At 33.5% G+C, this 24395-nt stretch overlaps 1 protein-coding gene, 1 long non-coding RNA gene and 1 pseudogene across 2 annotated transcripts in view; 2 read left to right on the top strand and 1 right to left on the bottom strand.

Moving 5' to 3' along the window:
* The window catches only part of LOC107510012 (WAS/WASL-interacting protein family member 1-like), a 106868-nt gene that overhangs the window by 67403 nt on the left and 15070 nt on the right, over window positions 1-24395 (bottom strand). The gene's annotated exons all lie outside the window — the stretch shown is intronic.
* On the top strand, window positions 3-17739 carry LOC118609353. Its single transcript, XR_004953322.1, has 2 exons — window positions 3-105; window positions 7778-17739. It is a non-coding gene; the product is annotated as an uncharacterized LOC118609353 (long non-coding RNA).
* On the top strand, window positions 7040-7158 carry LOC118609433 (annotated as a pseudogene).

Below are 24395 nucleotides of genomic sequence, written 5' to 3'. Positions count from 1 at the left end.
TATGTGTATTGTACTTAAAACAGCCCTGCCTGTGTGCACAGCTCTTGCTGCATGTCAACGCTTTGCAGGATTTATCACACTTAAGCATCACAGCAACTTCATGAGGTAGGTACTATTATTATTCTCAGTTTGCAGACCAGGAAACCAAGGGTCATAGATTTAGGTATATTTCCCTAAAGCAGCACAGGTAACAAGCATGTGGATGAGTCTGCATTTGTCAGATTCTGGAGCCTGAGCCTTTTTCCCTTTTCCTTCCAGTGCGATTCAACCTGAGCACACACAGGAGGCGTGGTTTCCCCTGCTCGACTTGTGTGTGTGCGTGTGTGCGCGCGCGCGCCTGCCTGAAGAAATCAATTTTCTGGAGTCCTTCCCGGTCCTGGGCTGCCTGTTGAGAAGTCTCCTTAATCGAATCCAGCTTCTCTCACCATCCTATTTGTCCTTAAAAATTCTTTCGGTTTGGGAGAGGTGAATGGGTGAAAGGGCAGGCTTTGGGTGTCATGGCTATTAAAAAAAAAAAAAAAAGGGCGTTAAGTGAACTGAATCTAGCAAAGAAGGATTTCTGTTGTGCGACGCACCGTATTATCATTTTACACACGAGAACACCCGAAGCTCAGATTAACAAATTCACTCCAAAGGTTTACAACTAGTAAGCACAAGCCCTAGGCAAATTCGTGTTCACCTTTTAAAACGGGGCGCTATGATAGGGCAATAAATGATGATAAAGTTGTCAATATTTTAACACTTTAAAAACCTCATTTGCTTGGGAGAGTTATTCTACCTGCTACTAGGCTAGTTAAGATAACTGATCCTAAATGCTACTGATCCTAAATGATTACATTTTAAGAATATTTTTGACTGGTTGCTTTTTCCCTGATTCCAAGGTATAATGAAATTTCTAAAGAATCCAACATTTTGAAAGTAGGGGTATTGCTATATCCCTCCCCTCCCCCAAGTTTCTGTTGCAAAACAACTTGTGAAGAACCATAACTGTTTAAGTATATGAAAACATATATCACTGTGAGGGTTAAATTAGACAATGGATATGAAAGTGCCTCAAGCACTAAGAAGTAAGGAAATGGGAGAAGGCCGGCATAATTTGCACTATTGAAACAGATTTTAATAATTTGAGATAAGAAGTAACATGGCTGAGTAGTATGTGTGTCTTATATCTGTTTCCTACTTTTGTGCACAGATTGGGTGGACTGTGGAATCAAACTCTCTTCATTTTAATCTTAACTCTGCTACTTACTAGCTGTGGTCTTACATGAGTTACTTTTTCTCACGTTGAATTTATGTAAAAGAAGTAATGCTAGTATCTCAGTGGGTTGTTGTAAGGTTGTAAATGAGCTAATATATTAAAGGCATTTGAACAGTGCTTGGCATATTAGTAAATATTAGATAACAGTCTTTAACAGTTATCTTTTAAAATGGCTTCTTTAAGAGTGTTTTAAAAATCAAACGATAGTGTCATGTTCAAGAATCTCTTAAAATGATAAATCATGCTGACATAAGATTTTGCCAAATATGGGTAATGACTTCTGTCAGTTGAATAAGAATGGTAGTGTGTTTTACCATTCCACAAGAGTAACATGGAAATGGAATGGTTTTATTGTTTTTTTTTCCTAATTATTACAGTTAAAGAAAAAAATCAGGCCAGTCTAAAATTATAAAGTAAAAACTATCCAAATTTCTTCCTTCCAGAGATAATTACATATTATTTGTATTTTTTAAAAAACATAATGTACCTGTCAGAAGAATTAGCTAGGGGAAGTCTGGATGAGTGATATATATGGGGAACTTATTTGCAAGATTGGTATTGAACTTAATGAATTGGTAAATTTTTGATTTAGCCCTCGTTTACTAGAGTCTGTCAAGAGAGTGACTATAAAAAATTTATGATGTTGACAAATAATAACACTGAGTACCTACTATGTGTCAGGTACTGTGCTCAGCATGTATATATGCATTTCCCCTTAAATCCTTATAAATAACTAATGAAGTGGGTGCAATTATTTTATTTTGCACAGACTAAAGTTTATATGGAGGTTACTTTTAGATTTAAGTACTGTTTTGTTTAAAATATTTAATAAACCCCAAATCCTTCATTAAATCTTTTCACTTCACGAAAATGGGAGAAAACAAAATCAAGTAACATGGTTCCTATACCTGAACAAGAAGCCCAATTGGAAAAAATGGTGTTTTGAGAAGGAAGAATTTTATGTTTGACCACAAGAGGGTGTAAACTCCTGAGTTGAATTTTAAAAGAAAAAAGAAAAAAGGGCTTTTACTTCAGACCATCAAATTCATAGATAAAAAAAAAAAAGTAAGAATACCTTTCCTATATTTTAATACTCTACAAAGTGATGTACTTTATGAAAAGAAAATTCAATTATTTGAGTACTAAAATAGGGCAGTTTTCAGCTTTCTTTCATCTCGATACAGTGAAGGGTTCATCATCCTTTCTCCCCACCCCCTTTCACCAACCCAGTTTGTCTCTGCATACTCCTCCTTACTTGTTGTAAGAGTAGAACTGAAGTCATTATTTCAAATATAAGGTTTTACTTGGAAACTGAAATGCAATCATCAGCTAATGAATAGTAAATATGTGTAGTGTGGACAACATAGGCCTTGTACTGTCAATGCTTGTTTTTTCTCTCCTATTTCTAATGAATAAGCTACAACTGATAGAATGTTGGCTTCAACATATTAACTTATTTTAGGTAAAATTGTGAAAGTTATGGGTCTGTTATCTTTTAAGAAAGGATGAAGACTCTTGAAGAAAAACATTTTGAACAGTATCTCGAAAACTTAATATGTACTATTGAATGTTTTAAAAACAGTTTACTTAGACGGGTACCTTTTATTTTCCTATTGGTCTTTTCTGAGGTGGACTTAATTTTAAAAAGTGTTTTAATTTGGAAATAATTTCAAATTTACAAAAAATTTGGAAAATAAAAATAGTTCAAAGAACACTCATATCATTTGCTTGCTCTTATGCACAGTGTCTCTCTTAACATTTACTATCTTTAGATACGATTTTTTTCCTGAGCCATTTGAAGTTACACACATTTTGGCCCTTCACTCCTAAATGCTTGAGAGCGTATTTCCTATCAACTTCAAAGATTTACACTGAAATACTTTAATCTGCTATCCGTATTCCAGTTTTGTAGGTTAGTCCTTGTATCATTTCCCTCTCCAGGATGGGATCCAGTCTAGAGTCAGGTACTACATTTAATTGTCCTGACTCTTTAACATCCTTTACTTTAGAACATGTCCACAGCCTTTTAAAAAAATATTTAATTACCTTGACATCTTTGAAGAATGCAGCTTGTCCACCTACCTCCTGTTTTTTTAAAAAATAAATTTATGTATCTAAATTAGTTTCAAGTATCCAGTACATTGGTCAGACATCTGTAATGTTCATAAAATGACACCCCCTCCCCCAATTCCTCACCTCCCTTTTAATAGAATATTTATTTTGTTTTTGTTTGCTGTTTCCTCATGATTAGATTGAGGTTATGTATTCTCAACTGGACTCCTGCGCAAGTCCCTCTCAAGGTATCACTTCTGGAAGCATATGACATCCATCTATTTTTCATTGATTTCATTTGATCACCTGGTCCATATATGGCTTGCATTTCCACTGTATAGTTACTGTACTTTTTTTCTTCCTGGCAATTAATAAGAAATTTGTGGGAGACATTTGAAGATATATCCTGCTCTTCATCAAAATTCTCATTTAAATTCAGCATCGTTATTGCTGATATAATTTTACCATGATGGTTCCAAAAGGATTCAATCAAATCTGGTACTCCTTCCACATTTACCAACCACTTGGCCCACAGCATTCTATGGCAAAGAGTCCTCTCTTCTCCCCTATTATTTATTTATTTGTTTGTTTGTTTCTTTTATTATCTGCCATTAACTTATAAACTCCTATGTTTTTCCACTTCTGTATTTTGTTTTCATATGTACTTTCTATCTACATATATGTATATTTTGTACAACTGTTTTCTGAACCACTTGAAGGTAGGTTACATACATCATGACCTTTCATCTCTAAATATTTAAGTCTATATTAAATTATTTTGGTGTTCAAATTGTCCCAGATTTAGCTAGAGGGACCACCTTGAGTCTGGTTCCTGGGTCTTTGTGACATGCCTACATAATTTTTTTTCGAGCACTCCTTACTTTGTAATATAATAAGATGTTCCATGTTTATCTTGTCCTTACCCTGCCCCATCCCTGGAATTTGCTTCTCTCTATGGAACCCTGTTTCTTGTTAGTGCAGAACAATATTAGAGACCAAGGCTGGAGGTGCTCATTGCTACTGCTGTGTCTCTACTTCTTGGACCTTTCAGAGGCAGAACTAGGAAATGTGTGTGTGTATGCGTGTATACGCACACATAAATAGGCATATACCAACATATACATAGATGTTAATGGCATGGGTTTAATTTTAAGTTATTTTTCTTATAATTATACTTGAGAAGATGTCATAGCAATGTTTATAAAGTTCTGAACAAAGGCAATGAAATCATAGTCCGCACAAACAACTCATACAATTTTCATGTTCCCTTTTAGTCAATGTCTGTGTATCTAATTTTATTGGGTTGTAGTGCGAAATTGTTTTGTTTTTTTCAACTTACATGTCATAAGTGTCTAAGTTACTATATCATTTTACAACCTTCATTCCAAATCGCTCTACTACATATCATTTAGCAGATTCTACTATGCATCTGTTGCTGGTATATAGGTTGTTTCCAATAATTTGCTATTATAAATAATTCTGAACTGAACATTTTTATGCATATAACTTTCCTAATAGACTTTTTCACTTATTTGCTTATGTATTAGAAGATTTCCCAGATGTGGGAATACAAGCTCCCCAAATGCAGGTATGTTTTGATGGGTTTGATATGTACTGGCACACATAATTAATCAAACATTTACCTTAGCAGAATTGGATGAAAAATATGTAGTCTCTGTTAGCAAGAAGCTGAAAGTCTAATGAAAGAAACAAATTTTTTAAAGAAATTATAATTTTATAAATATAGAGGAGGAACATTTAACTCAAGCTAGATACAGGTGTTTCAGGAAAGTTTTTTAGGAGGAGGTTACAACTGAGCTGTGTCTTGAAGGATAGCTTTGTAGAACTCTCTTGAAGAATACCTTGGTAGAGCTTTTAAAGGATTGGAATTATCCCGGTGTAAAAGATTAGAAATAGGCCATGCAGAGCATTTAAAGCAGAATCACTGGAATGTGAGAAAACAGGGAGGTTCAAGAAAATTCAGGTATTTAATGTGATTTATTACCTAGGTGCCTTTGGATGAAGTGAGAAAGGTTAGCCTGACCAAGTAGATAGAGGCTAAACCATGAAGGGCCTTACATGTCACTTTTATATTGATATAATTGAAAAATCTTAAACCAATGAGTAAAATGATCAGATTTATCTATTAGAAATTCACTTTAACAAGGGTACTGGAGAACAGATTAGAAAATGCAAGAGACATTAAAAAAGAAAACTGTTCTCATGTTGATGGTACAAGGAAGTAAAGGCTGGTGGGAATGTAAATTAAAACAGCCCTTTTGGAAAGTAATTTAGCAATATATAGAAAAGGTAGAAATAGTCACATCTTTTCTGCCAGAAATTCCAATTTCAGGAATCTAGTCTAGGTGAAATAAATCCAAAATATGGAAAAAAGATCCTCATTCCAGTATTAAATACAATAGAAAAAAAAAGAAGGGGTAGGAGAATGAACTGTCTAATAGTAGAAAGATTATTGAGTAGATTGTGGAATGTCTACTGCATTTACTGTTATCATCATCACAAAATGATGCATACCAATGTGGATAAATGTTTATAAGTGCAAGGTATAAAGAAATAATGAGCATGATTACAACTACTAAAAACACACAGAGGAAAAAAATACTTAAAAAGCTTTCAACCCACATCAAGGTTTTCTGATCAAAGTTAAAAATATACATGTTAAAAAAAAAAAATCTAAAATTTGGAATTGTTGATGTCACCAAACTATACTTCTAGGTAATACTGGTGTTCTATGAGCTAGTCCAGTGATTCTGAAACTTTGAGAATTTGTTGAAAGTTTTAGGGTCTAGAGACCCTTTCTCTAGAATCATGCACATATGTGAACAGTTTGCATAATTTCAGACATGGATGGTTGATGAACATCCTGAAGAAAAATAGAGGAAAAATTATTTATATACATATGGTACCAGAATAATGGTCCTCCCAAAGATGTCCATGTCCTAACCTCCAGGATCTGTGAACATGTTATGTTAAATGGCAAGGGTTGCAGGTAAAATTAAGGTTTCTACTCAGATACCTTAAATAAAAGTAGATTATCCCAGATTATCTGAGTAGGCCCTTTGTAATTACAAGGTTCTTCTAAAAGTGGAAGAGGGAAGCAGAAAAGACAACGTCAGAGCCATAAGATGTGAAAAAGACTCAACCAGTTATTACTGGTTTTGAAGATAGGAGGGGGCCATAAGCCAAGGAATGAGGACATCCCCTAGAAGCTAGAAAAGCAAGATAACAAGTTCTTCCCTAGAGCCTCCAGGAAGGAATGCAGCTCTGCCCAAATTTTGATTAGCCCAACCGAGACCCATTTTAGACTTCTCACTTCCATAACTGTAAGATGATAAATTTCTGTTGTTTTAAGTCACTAATTTTAGGGTAATATGTTACAGTAGGAATAGGAACTAATATTCACATAAATGGACTTTTTGTCTGTGTTGATGTGTGGCTGAGGTAGTGAATATATATGTATACATACATATATAGATATATATCCTGATTTTGAAAGTTTCCTGATAGCCAGGATTATGTCTGTTTTTGTCCTGTGTCTTTAGCATAGCTATTGACATTGATAAATATTTAATGGGAATGAATGGTACTCAGCAGAGGGAGACAGGATCACCAATTGCTCTGCCACCTGAACATATGTGAGAATCACTTGTCTTATTGTATTATGGTCTACATATTCTTATTATCTGTGGGTTAAAATTGTGAAGAATAGCCTATGGCCATGCCACTCTGAACAAGCCTGATCCTGTCTGATCTTGGAAGCTAAGCAGGGTTGGGCCTGGTTAGTACTTGGATGGAAGACTATCTGGGAAGACCAGGTGCTGTAGGCATAAAAATACAAATAAAGGACTGTAAGTTGACGAGGTCCTTGCAATCTGTGAGGTCAACCAAGGGTTGCCTCACCTAAAAAAAAAAAATTGTGAAGAATATAAAATGGTAAATATTTGTTCTGTGTTGAATATGAAGGCTATTTGCTATTTTCTAACTGATAAACTGATATTTACTGAATATCTATTATGAACAAGGTATTATGTTTTAAGGCTGTTTTGTACTTGTTTATTATCATATATTTAAAACACTGTGCTATAAATAGCTATGCTTAGGATTTTCACCCTCCAAAAATATTATAACTACTACTAAACTAGAAGAATTATAATAAAGGCAAAGAGGACAAGGTTTAATAACGGCTGGTTTACAAATGTTTCTAATCTGTGTCCTGGATCCATAGCTATTTATTTTCTATGAGTTTCCAATTTTCAAATTTAATATTTACCTGAAAGTTTCAAATTAAACTTCTAACCATGGTAAGTATATATATGTACACACACACACACACACACACACACACACACACACACACACATACACACACACACACACCAAGTCTAGTTATTTTTCTATACTTTTTTTGTTTAATAAATTCATAAAAAGTACTTTTATCTTTTTTAGGTCTGTCAGAGCTCAAGATGGACAACAAGTTTTTAATTAGATACAGCAGTCTACCACTGAAATCATAAACCTATACAACATTTATTGAAATTTGTTGGTAAGAATGTGATATGTTTCCTATGAATTCACTGGTCTACATTCCTTTTTAAAAGTGCAAACTTACAGTTTATTTTAGATATTGACTATATCTTTGTTCTATCAAGTAATTTTGATAGTTTCTTTTCCCTGTAGCTAATTGATACATTAAAAAACAATGATAACTTCCTCCTCAGAGGTTACTTAAATGGTTCATAACTATGTTAGTTAATTAGGTATCATTTTAAGAGAATATACTGTTTGTTTGCAGTTGGGTAGATTCTTTTAATGAAAGATCAACTTAAGTACTTTATTATCATAAATATTTTGGATGACCCTTTAAAAATCATATAAGGCAAAGAGAAACTACAAGTAAGTTTCCCCGCCGCCCCCCATATGTGATTTTTAAAGTATGCCAATATTAGTTACATGGGATAAAATTAAAATTTATACATGTATCAGGAAATGTACTTCTCTTTTGGGAAATTTACTTTGCATAGTTTAGAACCCCAATATCTGGAAGTGGTTAGAACAGATTCATATATGTATTGCATTTTCAACTCTGATTTTGTTAAGATTATGGAGGTATAAGGTTTTTTCCCTATATAAAGAATCATTTTGCTTCCAAATTCTTGGCCGCGGATTATGGAACTGAATTAAAATTCCTTTACAATTAATAATGGTTAATATTTACTGAGAAAGTATAAACTCTTCCATCCCTTTATCAATAAAGATTCCTGGAAATAGATAAATTCATATATTTCAGTTATCTACTGAATTTTCAGTTACCTAAAAAATTAGTATGACAATGCCGGCCTTAGATGAAATATTAAATACAATGTTTTTGAAACATTATTTTAAAAATAATATAAATTTCATAAGAGCTTAATGAAGGAAATTTAACCTATTTGGGCTTAGAATCAGACTCTTAATATTCAAAACATGACTCTTTGTAACTGCCACCTTTGTCCAAATGCCCCCTACAGCTCACTCCCACCTACATGTGATAACCCTTTAAATATGACATCTATTATCTTCAACTAGAAGACAACTGAATCCCCACCCCCTCAATATCCTTTTGGTTTCTTTAACAGCTTTATGATTTTAAACCCTTACTATCTTGGCTTCCTTCTTCTGGTTATTCTTCAGTTTAATAGGGCTATCTCAAAACATGACTCCCAGAATGATAAATTGTATGCCATATATGGTCTGAAATATACCAAAGGTTGGTTAACTTTTGTCCTAGCCAATAAAATGTTTGTATTTGGAGTACAATTTTAGATAATAAAAAGGACTGTAAATAGAAATAGATCATATTCTTGGCCCTTTATCAAAAGAAAATTGAAGGGTTTAAATAAAGTAAACTTTACAACAGAGAGAAAGAACCAAGAATCTATTAACAATTCATTTCTTACTTAATTTTAGTAAACAAAAGTCAAAACCCTCTGGTTTTTAGAAGATATGACTGAGGATATATAACCAATTTTCTATGATATTTGAGAACTACATTTCTATACTTAAAATGTGGAAAAGTCTTTCTTGTAGAATGAATCTATAGGGAAATAAAAGAGTAAAATATAGCACATTCTCTTTTGGCAAAGAAATGCTTACATGTTAAAAACAAATTAACTTTTTAAGGCAGCTCTGAAGAAGTAATTTATTTTAAATAGGTGAACAGTTTACAGCTCTTGTGGGAACACTTTTTCCTTACTTTTCTTCATCATAGGATCAGGCCCTATGTTTTTAATTTAAGTCCTTTAATTTTTGCTGTTAACATTTAATTTACTTGATGACCCCATACTGTTAACTTTTGACCCTATGAACTCATGATAGTATAAAGTGCAAGACTACTAATACAGTATGAGAGATACAAAGCCTTTTCCTGATAAGAAATTCTTGTAGCATATAGTTAATTATAATGATCCCCCATGTACCTTTATTTTTATATAAAACTGAAATTCCTAAAGTTTAATTCTTTAGAAGTAAAAAATATTAGTACACACAGCTGTCAATTATTCTAAAATTCAAGGCTTCTACTAAATTACTTGCTATAAAAATACTTTGTACATCGCTTTTATTTGCCCTTAAAACTAGACCTGTGGACTTGCTTTTGAACATCCTCCTGCCCAAATTATAAAATATGCATTAAAGAAAATTTTTAAAAAATCAGGAACGATTGGAAGGCATCGCTTCTGAAGGCCCCTTAACAATATACCGCTTTCCTCCCTCCTTCCCCATTGACAAAGGAAGGCTCTATATTTCTCTTTTGTATGTTAGCATTATTGAATTTCATTCATTTAGTAGTATTGAATACTGTATTTTGCTGTTCTTCTTCAGGAAAACTGCAGTTTATATCTTATGGACTAGAGAGTCTATCTTTCAGAAATCAGAGAACAAAGTAGGAAGGCCTTGGGATCCCTCTGACCCATGTCGGTGACACTACTTTTACTGTAAGGGTGGCCAGAAGGGCGCATTAACTCATCATTTTGTGGCGAAGAATAGGTAGAAACTGATGGAGCACAGATGGATTAAGTATTATCTGTGACAGTGGGATAGGAGTGAAAGGAAGCTCAGTTTATAGGGAATCTGATTCCTAGATGTGGTGTATGTGTATAGGTATGTGTGTGTGGTATGAGTTTTAAAGAAAATCTGGTGAAGTAACAAGGTGTAAAAATTATGTTTTGTTATATAAGATTAATATGAATCCTATTATGTATTGAGTTAACATGAAGCTTAATAATTATTATGGATATGTTTAAACATGCCATGTTTACTTTATTTAAAAGTGAACAGATAACCAACAACTGCTGTTTGCTAAACATTATCAGGGACGGGGGTACAAACAAGGTTTCTGATCTCTGGGAATAGTGCAAGATATATATGTTTCCATGTAAACCTTCATGGTTTGTTAATAAGGTAACATGGTTGTCATTTCATAATTTCAATACTAGGGGGAATGTTGTAAAACATACATTATTATTATTATTTTTTAAATAAATGGAAATGTCTTTTATGTGGTTTTACAGTCATGGTGGGAAATGAGATTTTGGACTAAGGAAGTGATGGTTGGGATAGAAATGAGAGAGAAGTCTAGAATAATTCCCTAGTCCTTGGCTTGGTTGTAAAGCGGGGAATCCCCAACCCCAGAGCAGCAGACCCGTACTAGTCCTGACCTGTTAGGAACTAGGCCGCACAGCAGGAGGTGAGCGGTGGGCAAGCAAGCAAAGCTTCATCTGTATTTGCAGCTCCCTCTGGTGCTAGCATCACTTCCTCAGGTCCACCTCAGATCATCAGGCATTAGATTTTCATAGGAGCACCAGTCCCTAGCACCCAAAAGGTTGGGGACCACTGTTGTAGAGTACAATGGTCAGATAATTAATTGGGACAGAGACAAATAGAGAAAGAACAGGGCTTCAGGGAGAGAGGGAGGGTGTGTGTGTGTGTGTGTGTGTGTGTGTAAAAGTATGGGATAGAAAACTGAGAAAGGGGAAGGAGATGAGAAGCTCAATGAGGACATATTTGAATATGGAAGATTAAATGCCAATGGGATATCCATGTAGAGAGTTCAGTAGGGAGTTCAACATATGCATCTGTGACTTAGGAGAAAGGCCTTGGCTTGAAGTAGACATGACTAAATAGGTGGTAGTTGAAATTAAAGGGATAATGGATGCCATTACTCATAGAGACTGAATACAGTGAGAGGAAATGAGAATCGACATTACTGAATGGGCAGGGAAAGAGGCAGCAAAAGACCTGAAAAGAAATAGCAGAGGGATGGAAAGCAGCACCAAGAGTGCTCAGTGTCAGAGACGCCAATAGGGGAGAGGTTTCAGGAGGAAAGAAATTAGAAGTATCAGAAAATAAAGACGGGTCAAGTAAATTGAAAAAGATATGGGATTTGGCAATTTTGTCGTAATTAATATTTGCCAGAACACTTTCAATGGATCGATGGTGGCAGAATGCTGTTTGTGTTAGCTTGAACGGTATATGAAAATTGAGAAAGGTTACAATAGATTTATATTATTTCGAGGCTCTTCATTTCTTTTTAAAAACAGAAATAAAGATGATAATTTTTGGAAGGGGTTACAGAATTGAATAGGAGATTCTAGAGTAACGAGTATTTAAAATGTGGGGAGTCAGCAGAGAGGAGGGATTAAAAAGAGGGGAGATAAAGGTAAAGCAAGATTCTCTAGGAATATGGGATCAAGGGTGCACAGAAAGGAATTGACTTGGAAAAAGAGAAAGGAGATTTCTTCCTCTGCAATTAGAAGGAAGGAGGTGAAGATAATTGTATAACTTGCAAATGTGGAGCAAGAGGTGAGGGAGGTATATAGCTGATAGTTTTGAATTTTTTTCTGATAAAGGAGATATAAGAGAGAGAAGGGCATAGGTGAAGTAGCAAGTTTGAATTGAATTAGGATGGTAATAAAATATATGCTCTAAGGAATGGGACAGGGACTTAACTAGGGGGCAAGGTTATTAGCAGGAGAGACTGATACATCTGGGAATCTAGCGTGGATAAGAAAAGCTATGAAGCTATGTGGGAGATTGTGGTTTGAAAGGAAAGGGAATACTTGAGGAATGGAAGTTTAAAAAAAGGTAAGAAAGCAGGTGTTTAAGAAGTAATGGAGTGAAGAAAAACTAGAATGATAAGTTGTGGTGTCTAAGGCTATGGAACAATTTTCTGGTGATCAGAAAGGTTGAGGGTCTGGCCCTGGGCATGGATTGCTGAATGAAGTGACTGTAAGCTGGCAGAGTAGAATTAATGGTTGTTGGATGGGTTGTCATATTGACACACAGGTGGCAGGGAGATACATACTGAAAGCCAAATGCCAAAGTCCTCAATGAATAAAGGAAGGAATGATTGGCAATTATGTAATGAGAATGAAAGAAAGGAGTAAAAATTTTCCAAGATTTTTGATTGTTGATTTTTCCTTCTTACAAATTAAGAGTCACAAGGGTAAGGACAGTGTCTTCGTTAATGCTACAAATATTTGTTGAATTAAAGAATACACAAATAATGACCTCATCATTTTGAACAGGTATTTATTCACATTAAGTATTTCTGAAAACTTCGGGATTTTCTTATTATAAGCAAATACAAATGAGCAATATGTATTATTTGTAGCAATAAATATTCAGCTGTAATATACTTTAGTGATCAAATATGTATTCTATTATAGAATATAAGGGTGTACTGTAATTTAAGCAGTTTTTTATTTGGGTATTTATGTTGATTGCAACCAATTTTTTTCTATTGGTGAAGGAATAATCTAATAGTTAAATTTTGCCTTATTTGGTTAGGATGCAATCTTAGAAGTGGATTTTTTGATAAGGCCTTCAGAGCAAGTTCATTATCTTTTAGGCCTATCTCTAATGGGTTTGTTTATTTGCTTTTGCATTCTATCCTGGATTGGAATCAGAAAATTGGACAGTGTTTTAAGTACTGAGTGATGCAGGCATGCTAATGGCAACAAGAGTGAGAACTGGGTAAGTAAAAGTTCTTCACAGGAATAATGATGGGTGTTTTAAGAACTTGGAGTCAAGTACATTTTTCATAAGCACAATAAGAGGGAATTTATGAGTTAAATAACAGGATATAGTGGTCAGTTCAGAAATGTATATTCTAATTAAATAACCTTTATGAATAATCTGTATTTGCTGATAGCGTTCAATTTCAGGAGACATTTTAATAAATCATGTGTAATCATCAAGGTCACTCCTCAAACTCTTTCACAAAAGTGTAATTAATAGCAGAGAAGGATGAATAATTGCCTAGAAGCTTGGTCTCAAAGCTAGAATTTCCTACTTTCATGTTTTGTCTTAAGTTTAATGTTACATACCATAATAGTCATACGTTTAATATAAATATAATGCTTAAAAATTAAAAAAAAATCTCATGAAATTGATATCTGAGAAGATGTCCCATGTTTATGCAGTCACTTTTAAATGCTGCCATACCACAAGGTCCCCCTACTCCAAGCTGGACTTTCAGAGGTTCTAGGTTATTCCATAGTTGTATAATATGTTCCTTTTCTGTTTTCACTTCTACTCTTTAGCCAAGGCTATTTATAGTAGTATATGGCAGGGAATAGATTAATTGATGTTTATGTACTTTGAACTTGACAGTGTCACAGAGACTGAAAATTCAGAGTGAAAATTCAATATCACCACACATTGCATTACAAGAAATGTTAAAGAAAGTTTTTCAGGCGAAAGGCAAATGATACCAGATGGAAATATATATTTACACAAAGAAATAGTAAGCATTATAAAAGGTAATTACATGGGTAAATGTGAAAGAGTTTTATTCTATTTAATCCTCTTTTAAAGATAATCAATTGCTTAAAAATAATACGTGTATTGTGTGTGTGATTATAACATGCATAAGTAAAATATATGACAACAAAAGCATAAAGACTGATTAATTTGAAGATGTAGACTATAAATCCTAAAGCAACCAGTAGAATAACAAAACAGTTATAGTTAATAAGCCAACAAAGGAGAAGAAATGGAATCACAAAAATGTACTCAATCTAAAAGAAAGCAGCAAAAAGAAAAAAGGAACCGATGGAACACTTAGAACAGATGCAACAAATAGAAAATAGCAAAATGACAAACATAAATCTAATCATATCTATAATAACCTTAATTGTAAATGATCTAAAAAATCCTAATTAAAAGGCAGGGATTGTCATATTGGATGGAAGGCAAGGTCCAACACACTTTTACATGCAAATACGAAAACATTAAGAATAAGAGGATGGAAAAAATATACTATGCTGATGCTAAGACTAGTCAAAAGAATGCTGATGTGGCTATTTTAACACAAAATAAATTAGATTTGAGAGCAAAGACTATTATCAGGAATAAAGTAGTCCATTTCATATTAATAAAGGGGATAGTTAATGATATAATCTGAAATGTTATAATCCAAATAACAGAGCTTCAAAGTATATGAAGTAAAAACTGATAGAACTGTGAGAAGGAAACAGAGATTTCAAGATCTCACCTTCAATAATTGCTAGAACAAGTTGAAACTTACCAAGAATATTGTAAACTCAAATAGCGCTATCCATCAATATTACCTAACTGACTTTTGTAGAACACTCCACTAACAAAAGTAGAATACACACTCTCTTTAAATTCTATGTGAAACATTTACCCAGAGAAACCATATTCTAGGCTAGGGGTCAGCAAACAATGGCCCTGGGGCCAAATATAGATTGGTTTTGTATACCCTATAAACTAAGAATGGTTTTCACAGTTTGAAAGAATACCCCCCACCACCACCAAAAAAAAAAAGAAAATATGTGCTGGAGACTGTATGTGACCCACAAAGCTTAAAACAGTTTACTATCTGATGCTTTACTTACAGAAAAAATTTGCTGACTTCTGTTTTAGGCCATAAAACATGTCTCAACACATTTTAAAGGATTCAAGTCATGCAAAGGAAATAAATATTTGGAAACAAAACAACATGCTTCTGTATAACCCATTGATAAAGAAAGACTCAAAAGTGAAATAGAAAGTATATTGAACTGAAGGAAAATAAAAATACAACATATCAAGTTTTGTATAAATCAAATGCTTGTATTGGAAAATACACAGTCTCAAATCAATGACTTCAACTTCACTTTAAGATACTAGTAAAGAAAAACTAATTAAACTCAGAGAAGCAAGAGAAATAAAGATCGAAGAGATGATCAGTAAAATGGAAAACAAAAATCACTTGAGAATATCTATGTAATCAAAACCTAGTTCTTTGAGATTAGTAAAATTGATAAACCTTTAGCCAGACTGGTCAGGAAAAAAAAATTTAAGAGGCACATATCAGGAAGATCAATATCAGGAATGAGAGGTGACATAATTACAAATTCTACACATATCTGAAGGACAATAAGAAAATATTATGAACAACTTTAGGCCAAAAAATTCAACAACTTAGATGAAATAGCCAGATTCCTTGAAAGATATAAACTACCAAAGCTCACTCAAAAAGAAAGAGATAACCTGAATAGTCATATATGTTTTTTAAAAATGGAATTAGTGATTTAGACCATTCCCACTTCTGATTCATAGGGCTTCACTGGTAAATCCTTCCAAACGATTAGGGGAAAAATAATATCTATTATACATAAACTTTTCCAGAAAAGTGAAGAGATAGGAATATTTTCCAACTTGTTATTTGAAGCCAGCATTACCCTGATACCCAAACCACATAAAGACATTATTAAACAAACAAACAAACAAAAACTCAGACTAGTTTCTCTCATGAACAGAAATGTAGAAATTCTAAACAAAATTTTATCAAATCAAATCCAACAATATATAGGAAGGACAATATTATTGGGTAGGGGTTTTCCCAAGAATACTTGATTTAACATTTAAAAATTAATCATTGTAACTCATATTAAAAAAGAAAAACTGATCATCTCAATAGATGAAGAAAACCGTGACAAAATCCAATATTCATTCCTGATTTTAAAAACTCTCATCAAACTAGGAATGGAAGGGTACTTCTTCATCCTGACAATGGACATCTACAAAAACCTGCAGATATCCTCATACCTACAGTGAAAGACTGTATGATTTCCCCTTAAGATAAGGAGCACGAAAATGTCTGTTTTTACCACTTTTATTCAACATTGTAGGTTCTGACCAATATAATCAAACAAAAAGAGAAATAAAACACATTCAGATTGGAAAGGAAGAGGTAAAACTCACATAACCATCTATCCATTCCACTTGGTGGTATCTATAAAAAGCTACTAAAACAGACAAGTAAATTTAGTAAGATTGCAGGATACATGGTAAATAAATACAGCAGTCATTTATATTTCTACATTCTAGCAACAAACTGGATATGAAAATGCAAAAAAATATATATAGCATTTACAATAGCATAAAAATATGAAATACTTAGGAATCAATCTGACAAAAGGTATGAAAGATCTGTACACTGAAAACTGCAAATACTGCCAAAAGGAATTAAAGACAACTTAAATAATTGGAGAGATTTACCTGACTCATGGATTCATATTATTAAGATGTCAGCTCTCCCTAAATTGGTCTGTAGGTTCAACACAGCCCAAATTAAAATCCCAATAGGATTTTAAAAAATTGACAAGCAGTTTCTAAAATTCGTATAGAAGTGCAAAAATCTAGACTAGCCAAAATAACTAACTTTGACAAAAGATCAAAGTTGGAGGGCTGACACAACCTGATTTCAAGCCTTATTATAAATCTGCAGTAATCAAGAGTGGTATTAGTATAAAAATAGACAAATAGATCAATGCAACAGAAAGCAGAGTCCAGAAATAGACCCACATGTATAAGGATAACAGATTTTTGACAAAGTGCAAAGATAATTCAATGCAGTAGATATTTTCAGTACATAGTGCTACATATCTATATAAAAAATATGGACTTTGATTCTTATACCATGTGCAAATATTAACTCTAAATTGGTTATAGACCTAAATGTAAAACCTAAAATTACAACTTCTAAAGAAAACATAAGAAAATTTTTGTGACTAAGTTAGAGAGTGATTTCTTAGATGTGATACCAAAAGCACAATTTATAAATGAACAAATTGACAGACTAGACTTACTCAAATTTTATAAACTTCTGTTCTTCAAAAGCATTGCTAAAAGAAAGGACAAACCACAGACTGGGAGAAATATTTTCAAAGAGTCTAATAAATGATTTATATTGAGAAAGTAACAAAAACTCTCAAAACTCAATAATAAGAAAACAAAAATCTCAAATAAAAAGTGGACAAAAGACTTGAGTAGTCACTTCGCTAAGAAGATACCTGGGCAGCAAATACGCATATGAAAAGGTGCTCAGCTTTATTAATCTCATTAGTCTTTAGGGAAACAAACAAACAAAAAACCATGATGGAACAGCTAGACATCTGTATATAAAAAAATGTATACACATCTCTTAGATCAGCTAAAATCAAAAGTGGTGTTGAGGACGTGGATGAATTGGAACTCTAAAACACTCCTTGTAGGAATGTGAAATGATACAATCAGTTTGGAAGATAATTCAGGGATTTCTTAAAAAGTTAAACATATACCAACATATGATCTAGCCTTTCTATGCTAGGTATTTTCCCAAGAAAAGAAAGCATGTTCCTATAAAGATCTGTACATGTTCATAGCAGCTTTATTTTTAACAGTCTCAAATTAGAAATAAATGATTATCAACAAATGAATGGATAAATTGTGATATATTTATACAGTGGACTACTCAGCAATAAAAAGGAATGAACTATTGTTACATGCAACAACATGGATGAATCTAGTATTCTGAGTGAAGATAGACAAAAAGTTAAGAACATACCATATGACTCCACATATATAATATTCTAGAAAATACAAACTAATCTATAAGGATAAAATGCAGATCAGTGGTTGCCTGAGGAAGAGAGCTGTGAGGAGGGAGGGATTATAAAGAGGCATGGGAAACCCTTAGGGATAATATGCTCACTGGTTTGTTCTCATGATAATCTCAAATTCATTTTACTCTAAAATATATATTCTACACTCAATCACCTCTATTTACATTTGTAGTTAAATAGAGGGACTGATAGATGCTATAATATTACTGATAACTAATAGCTCAGTCTGTGTTATCCACTTTCCTCACACACCTTTACCACTCAATATGTTGTCTGGTATGTTTTTTGAGTATAGATTAGAGCATACATAGCACCAGCAGGCAACTATGAGCTCAAAATTATTTGTTGCTTTGTTTTGATGCAATTCCGTTTGCAATATTCATAGTATTGCTATATATTTTTGAAACTTAAGAAATTGAAGATGTGACTTTGGAGGATCTTTTTGGGCTAATAATAAAGCTAATAACTTATTTCTATACTTCTATAAGTAGAATTAAAAGGTATGTCTTACATCTCTAAAACTGAACTGGAGGAAATTTTTCACTTTTCTTAGAAATTTTCCTCTCATGTGTGTGTTTTAATTATGGTTACTAGTCTGGAAGATATGAAATGTGATCAAAATTACCTCAAATGGATTTTCTTGGTTATAGTCAAGAGAGGAGGAAAACACAGAAACATTTCTCAGTTTCTGAAAAATTATTCCACTATTGGATACAGTTCAATCGACATAAAACTTATATAATAAAATTGCTTTTAGGTGACTTTTGGAGGGAAAATATGGTAAGAAAAGTATCATCGGAATCAGATCTGGACTCAAATCCTGGCTCTGCCTACTTACCAGCTATGTTACCTTGAAGACATAACTTAAATTGGGTCTCAGTTCTGCCCATCTGTGAAATGGGTTAGTAATACCTCATAGAATTGTTGTGAATACTGAATAAAATAACAAATATTTGAGCACTTAATACAATGTCCAACATACTGAATAAATGTTTCATTGCTAGCTACTATGCAGATACTTTAAAGGAATATAGGAATCCAAAGCCATATTAGATAACCCAGATTCCAAAAAATTAGTTCAGAGATTATCAAACTTGATCTTTTCCTATTTAAAGAAACATGTAGGATAGCACATTCTAAAATCAAATCCTCTTTAAAGGTGGCTTTCTATTTACATAGTTCCATAGCCAAGATTTGCTTTGAGGATAGAAATGCATATTGACCCTGACAGTTTTACATTAAAGCAAACTCTGTATTTAAGAGCTAAATAGTTCGGATGGCCTATGTTAATATGTCTTTTTATATTCTATGCTTTTTGAAGCCATAGCCTTTATACAAAAGTACATTGATCAAAGAAAAGTTGCAGGTGTTTATTTTGTGTGTTTTATCTTAAGGCACATAATTTGTATAAGCTGGCTAGGAGCATATTCAATTAAAAATTCAGAACATTGAGTGAGATAATCCAGAAAAACTAAATCTTTCAATATTATTCATTCAGTTGTTATTCTCACGTACTAAAGGGTCAGCCAAAATGAAGAGAATGTTTAATAAAGGACCTGAAGGAAAGAGTTCCAAAGCTAGATCACCTCCTTTGAAATTGCTCTGAAATTCATTTTACAATCGAAGTTCATATACAGCCATTTGATCTTCTTCACTTCATTCCCTCATTAGTTCATAGTGTTTCAACCAATTTCTACATGATGACTTTCACATGGCCATCAATAAGCCCAAGAGCTTATGAAGAAAGCTTGAGACCTCTATGTTCTAGTGACATCCCACTTAGATCTGACATTAAGTTCATTTTTTTTTTCCTTTAAGCTTCTTCCAATTTTTTGGCTATTGTTATGACAACAATGTTTTTAGACCTACAAGCTTACGCTCAGGTTCATTTCCTCACGTTTTTCCCTTGTCATAAGTAAACAGCTGTTAAACTTGTCACTTCTTATAATTACTTCTTTATGATGTACTTCACATATGTCCCTTTTCATTCTTAAAATGCTCATTTAATCCAAGCTCTTTAATGTCAAATTTGTATTACATCATTTTGTTTTGTTTTGTATTATATTGCATTGTATCCCACAGCTTCTTGATATTCTCCCTGGCGCCTACGCAGTCTTATCCCCTCTCCTTCCAGATTATACAGAACATAAAATACATTTTTTTTTTCATCAAACACTTTGTAGAGAAGTGTTGCTGGGTGAATAAGGAAAACCTGGTTAACTTTAAAAAGGGAATTCAAATGGGTCTCCTTTCCTTTCAGTGATTCTAACCTAGAAGCTAAGAGGAACAGAACCTTCAGGAATTAATTCACAACTTAAGACAAATACTGAAAGGAAGATAGTTGCTAGGAAGAGACCAAGAATATATGATAATAACCTTTGGAAAGATAAAAGGAGACATACAATTCAACTCTTGCTAGCCATTCTTTCCCTTTTCGCTCACCACATACCTCAGCTGGGAATCTATAAGTGTGCAGTACTTGTTTGTTATACTGGTCATTATTAAGTTACTAGGAGGCTAGGAAAGCAGTCTGTTCTGACTGTAGTGATGAAAGGAATTCAAGTCACACCAAATATCTTTATCCTGTTTAGAAACATCCGAGCATTTAAGCCTGTCAATTTAAGCCCATTTACAAGTTATTTTCTTTTCTATTTCATTTTTCTCTACTCTCTTATGTTCTGTGTACTATCAGATGTCATGCCTGGGAGATGAACTGCCTGTTCCTGCTCTGCAATAGTTGTATATTGCTTTATCTCTCGGGCTTTGAATAGTGCCTAGCACATAGTAAGCACTAAATAAATATTTGATGAATGAATGATTATTTTTTCTCTATGGTAATCCAAACTCATTACTATTTTAAAAAAATTCTACATGAGATTTGCCTATTCCAGTAAACTCCTATCCATTATCAATCTAGTTTTAAATTGCTTCACCCCCCTCCCTTAGCAATTACTTATAGTTTGCAGTTTGTTACATTTGTTATGTTACTTTTTACATACTTCCACAGCTTTTCTATGTATGTTGAATTTTCAACTAAAAGATAATGCCTCAAATGTTAAATGTGGTATATGCCTCATGTGCTGCTGAAAGGCACTCAATAGATAGATCGGCTACCTCCTTTTAGATGTATTCTCTGGATCAGTGTGTCCCACACTTTTCAGTTTAGATAAACAGTTTCTAACATTTGCTATTTCACTCATATATTGAAACAAAGTAGAATTGTTCCTTCAGTGTTTAGTTTCAAGACCAGTCAAGAAAAACAGCTTCCTAAAGAAAAACATTTTAAATTTACAGAAACATCTATATGTTGGTAACATTCCTCCAGAAATAATTAATAGAATATGCAAGCTCTGGACTGGTCAATTTGAACCTTTTCTTGGACTCTCCATAGAAATGCCTATGTATCAGACACAATGAAATAGTGTTACATAGAAATATTATTAACTATTAAAACCTTAATTTCTTCATAGAGAAGGACCAGAGATAATATCCTAGGTTTTTGAAGTACTTAAGCTATTCCTTAGTTGTTTCATGAAGGAATTAATATAGTGGAACATATTCAAGGAATGGCTGAGGTGTCAGAATTAGACTGTAAAAAGCATATGATTTTCAAATAACTAAAGCCATTCACTCTCTGGCCTAAATGTAAAACCTAAAATTACAACTTCTAAAAGAAAACATAAGAAAATTTTTGTGACTGAGTAGAGAGTGATTTCTTAGATGTGACAACAAAAGCACACTATCATCTGGCAAAAATAAAGTTGGGCAACCTACACATTAAAGCAGTTTCTAATAATGCCAAATAAATAGCAGGTCTTTTCTAGGTCATCTCTGTTGCCTCTTCCATGAAAGTGTACAACATTTAGGCTATTCCTCATATTTCCCCCATACCTCAAAGTGTGTGGGTTGCCAAAGAAAAGGGTAATATTACTACTTGCCTTCCTGTAGTCATTCTAAATACACACAAAATCAGACATTAACATGAAAATGTGAAGGGAAGAAAACATCAAACTATAGAATTAAGTTTTAGTCTTACTGACATTTACATATCATTCTTCCTGTTTATGATTTCAGAAGTGCAACCATGCAGTGTTTCTATTAAAAACAGTATAATTGAGAACAGTTTGAGGATTAAAATGACAACTTACCTAAGAGGGGAAAAAAGCCACTATACTTACTGTTGCCTTCCTTTGTGGAATTACTATATTTGTCATGTAAAAAGTTGAATATTTTTCAAACATCATTTACTAATAGTGTAGTTAAAAGGGAGCTTGATGGCTTTGTGCCCCTAAAACAAACAACCAGACATGAATCTTATTTCTGAATCTGACTAGTTGATGGAATAAGAAAACCAAGCCAAACCCCCTTCATGTGTGTGTGTGTGTGTGTGTGTGTGTGTGTGTGTGTGTTTATATGTAAAGGTTTATATGTATATGTAAAGGTGATGCTTGCAAAAATTGCTTTTTTCCTCATTTTGAGGTTTCAGTTGACTATTGCATTGTATTCATTAACAATTCTCCTGAAGGAGGGAAAGGGTAGAAGTGAATTCTTAAATAAAAGCCCCTTTCTGTCACTATTATCTTGTTATATTTGAAGCATAATTATGTGAAATTATTTTGGAATAGTTCAGAATTTGTGTGTGGGGGGGAGGAGAGAGAGAGAAGCACCTAAATGAGCAATGACTGCTACCTAGTCATCAAACCATGTTCTCACTTTCTTGGCCGTACATATAAACTTATTCCCAGCCTCCTTTGCAGTTAGGTATGGGCATGTGACTAAGTTACAGGCAACAGAATGAGAATGGGAATTATAAGCACTACTTTGAGTCCCCTCATCTAAAAAACTCCCCTGCCTACAGACTGAAATAGAGAAGATCCCCAGGGAGACCTTGGAATTTGGTACTGAAAGCCTAGGTACTGAAAGACCTTGGAAACTAAGTATTGAACTACTTTTTTATTTTAACAAGAAACAAATTTGAGTCATTCTACATTTTGGGGTTGACCTGTTATGGCAATTAGCCTGCACTAATTAATTCAATATACAACACATATGCAGCATCCCTCTGATGCACAACTACAGGTCATAATGTATGTAAAAGGTATTTCCTGAAGCACAGTTAAGTGGCTACAGGTATGGATACATATGGGATAGACATAAAGGTCACCCAGGAGGTGTACCATGCTCTGCCAAACTAACTCCAACTTGGGTTTTATTGCATACAAGCATCAATATGTATTAAAAGCACTTATTTTTTTGTGTCTGTAGTAATAGATTAAGGTGGAATGGATCATCCAACAAGAATCTTAAAGGGAAAATGTATATTTAGGATCAAATCAGACATCTTTCTTGGATTGGATAGTGTTAGCTACATACTCTTCTTATAAACTATATAGCCTGGCATGCCTTAGGCCAAAAGAGAATGTTAGGAGAACCCCGACTCTCCGTGCCCGTCCCCCACGCCCACCCCTGCCAACTTAACTGCTATGAGTAATAAAAACTTTTCTGGGCTTCACTTTTCCTCATCTGTGAATGAGATTTGTGTTATATGACTTCAAAGTTCCTTTCACTAGAATTCTATGTATGACTACAATGTCTATAGCTATTGGTAGAAATAACTGTTAATGTGAATGTTCCTTTGGATTCCAAATTGATACTATGGAGATGCTTCATAGTAACCTGAAGTTTTTTGCAAAGATTTTAACTTACAATTCACAATCAAAGAGGCATAACAGAGGTTCTACTCTTCTTCCAAACAAAAAATCTTTCAAGTTGAAAGATTTTTAACTCATTCAGGATTTTTTTTTTAGAGTAATTTTAAAGCAGTGTGTCACTTCTTTGATTTCTTTACTCATTGAGTAGAGATGTACCAAAGCTAATGCAGGATGTGCTATCTATTAAAATAATATACCATGTTACCAAAAAAAGGTAAAAAACTAAGTAGTGGATTATTTATTTAGTTGTTGACTGAATTTAACAATTAAAACCTTAAATTTTACTTCTCTTGATTGTATTTTTATGCTGTAATGTTTCAATGTAATAATGGTTAATAGTATACCAAGTTCAGGGTCATGGAAAAAATCACCAAAGTCATAATTATCCTTGTCACAGTTAACTAAGTAATATATATATATGGC

The sequence above is a fragment of the Rousettus aegyptiacus genome, unplaced genomic scaffold (genome assembly GCF_014176215.1).
Source record: "Rousettus aegyptiacus isolate mRouAeg1 unplaced genomic scaffold, mRouAeg1.p scaffold_m13_p_11, whole genome shotgun sequence".
Lineage (NCBI taxonomy): Eukaryota > Metazoa > Chordata > Mammalia > Chiroptera > Pteropodidae > Rousettus > Rousettus aegyptiacus.
The sequence above is the reverse complement of the archived record's forward strand: the minus strand, read 5'-3'. Positions and strand labels throughout refer to the sequence as shown.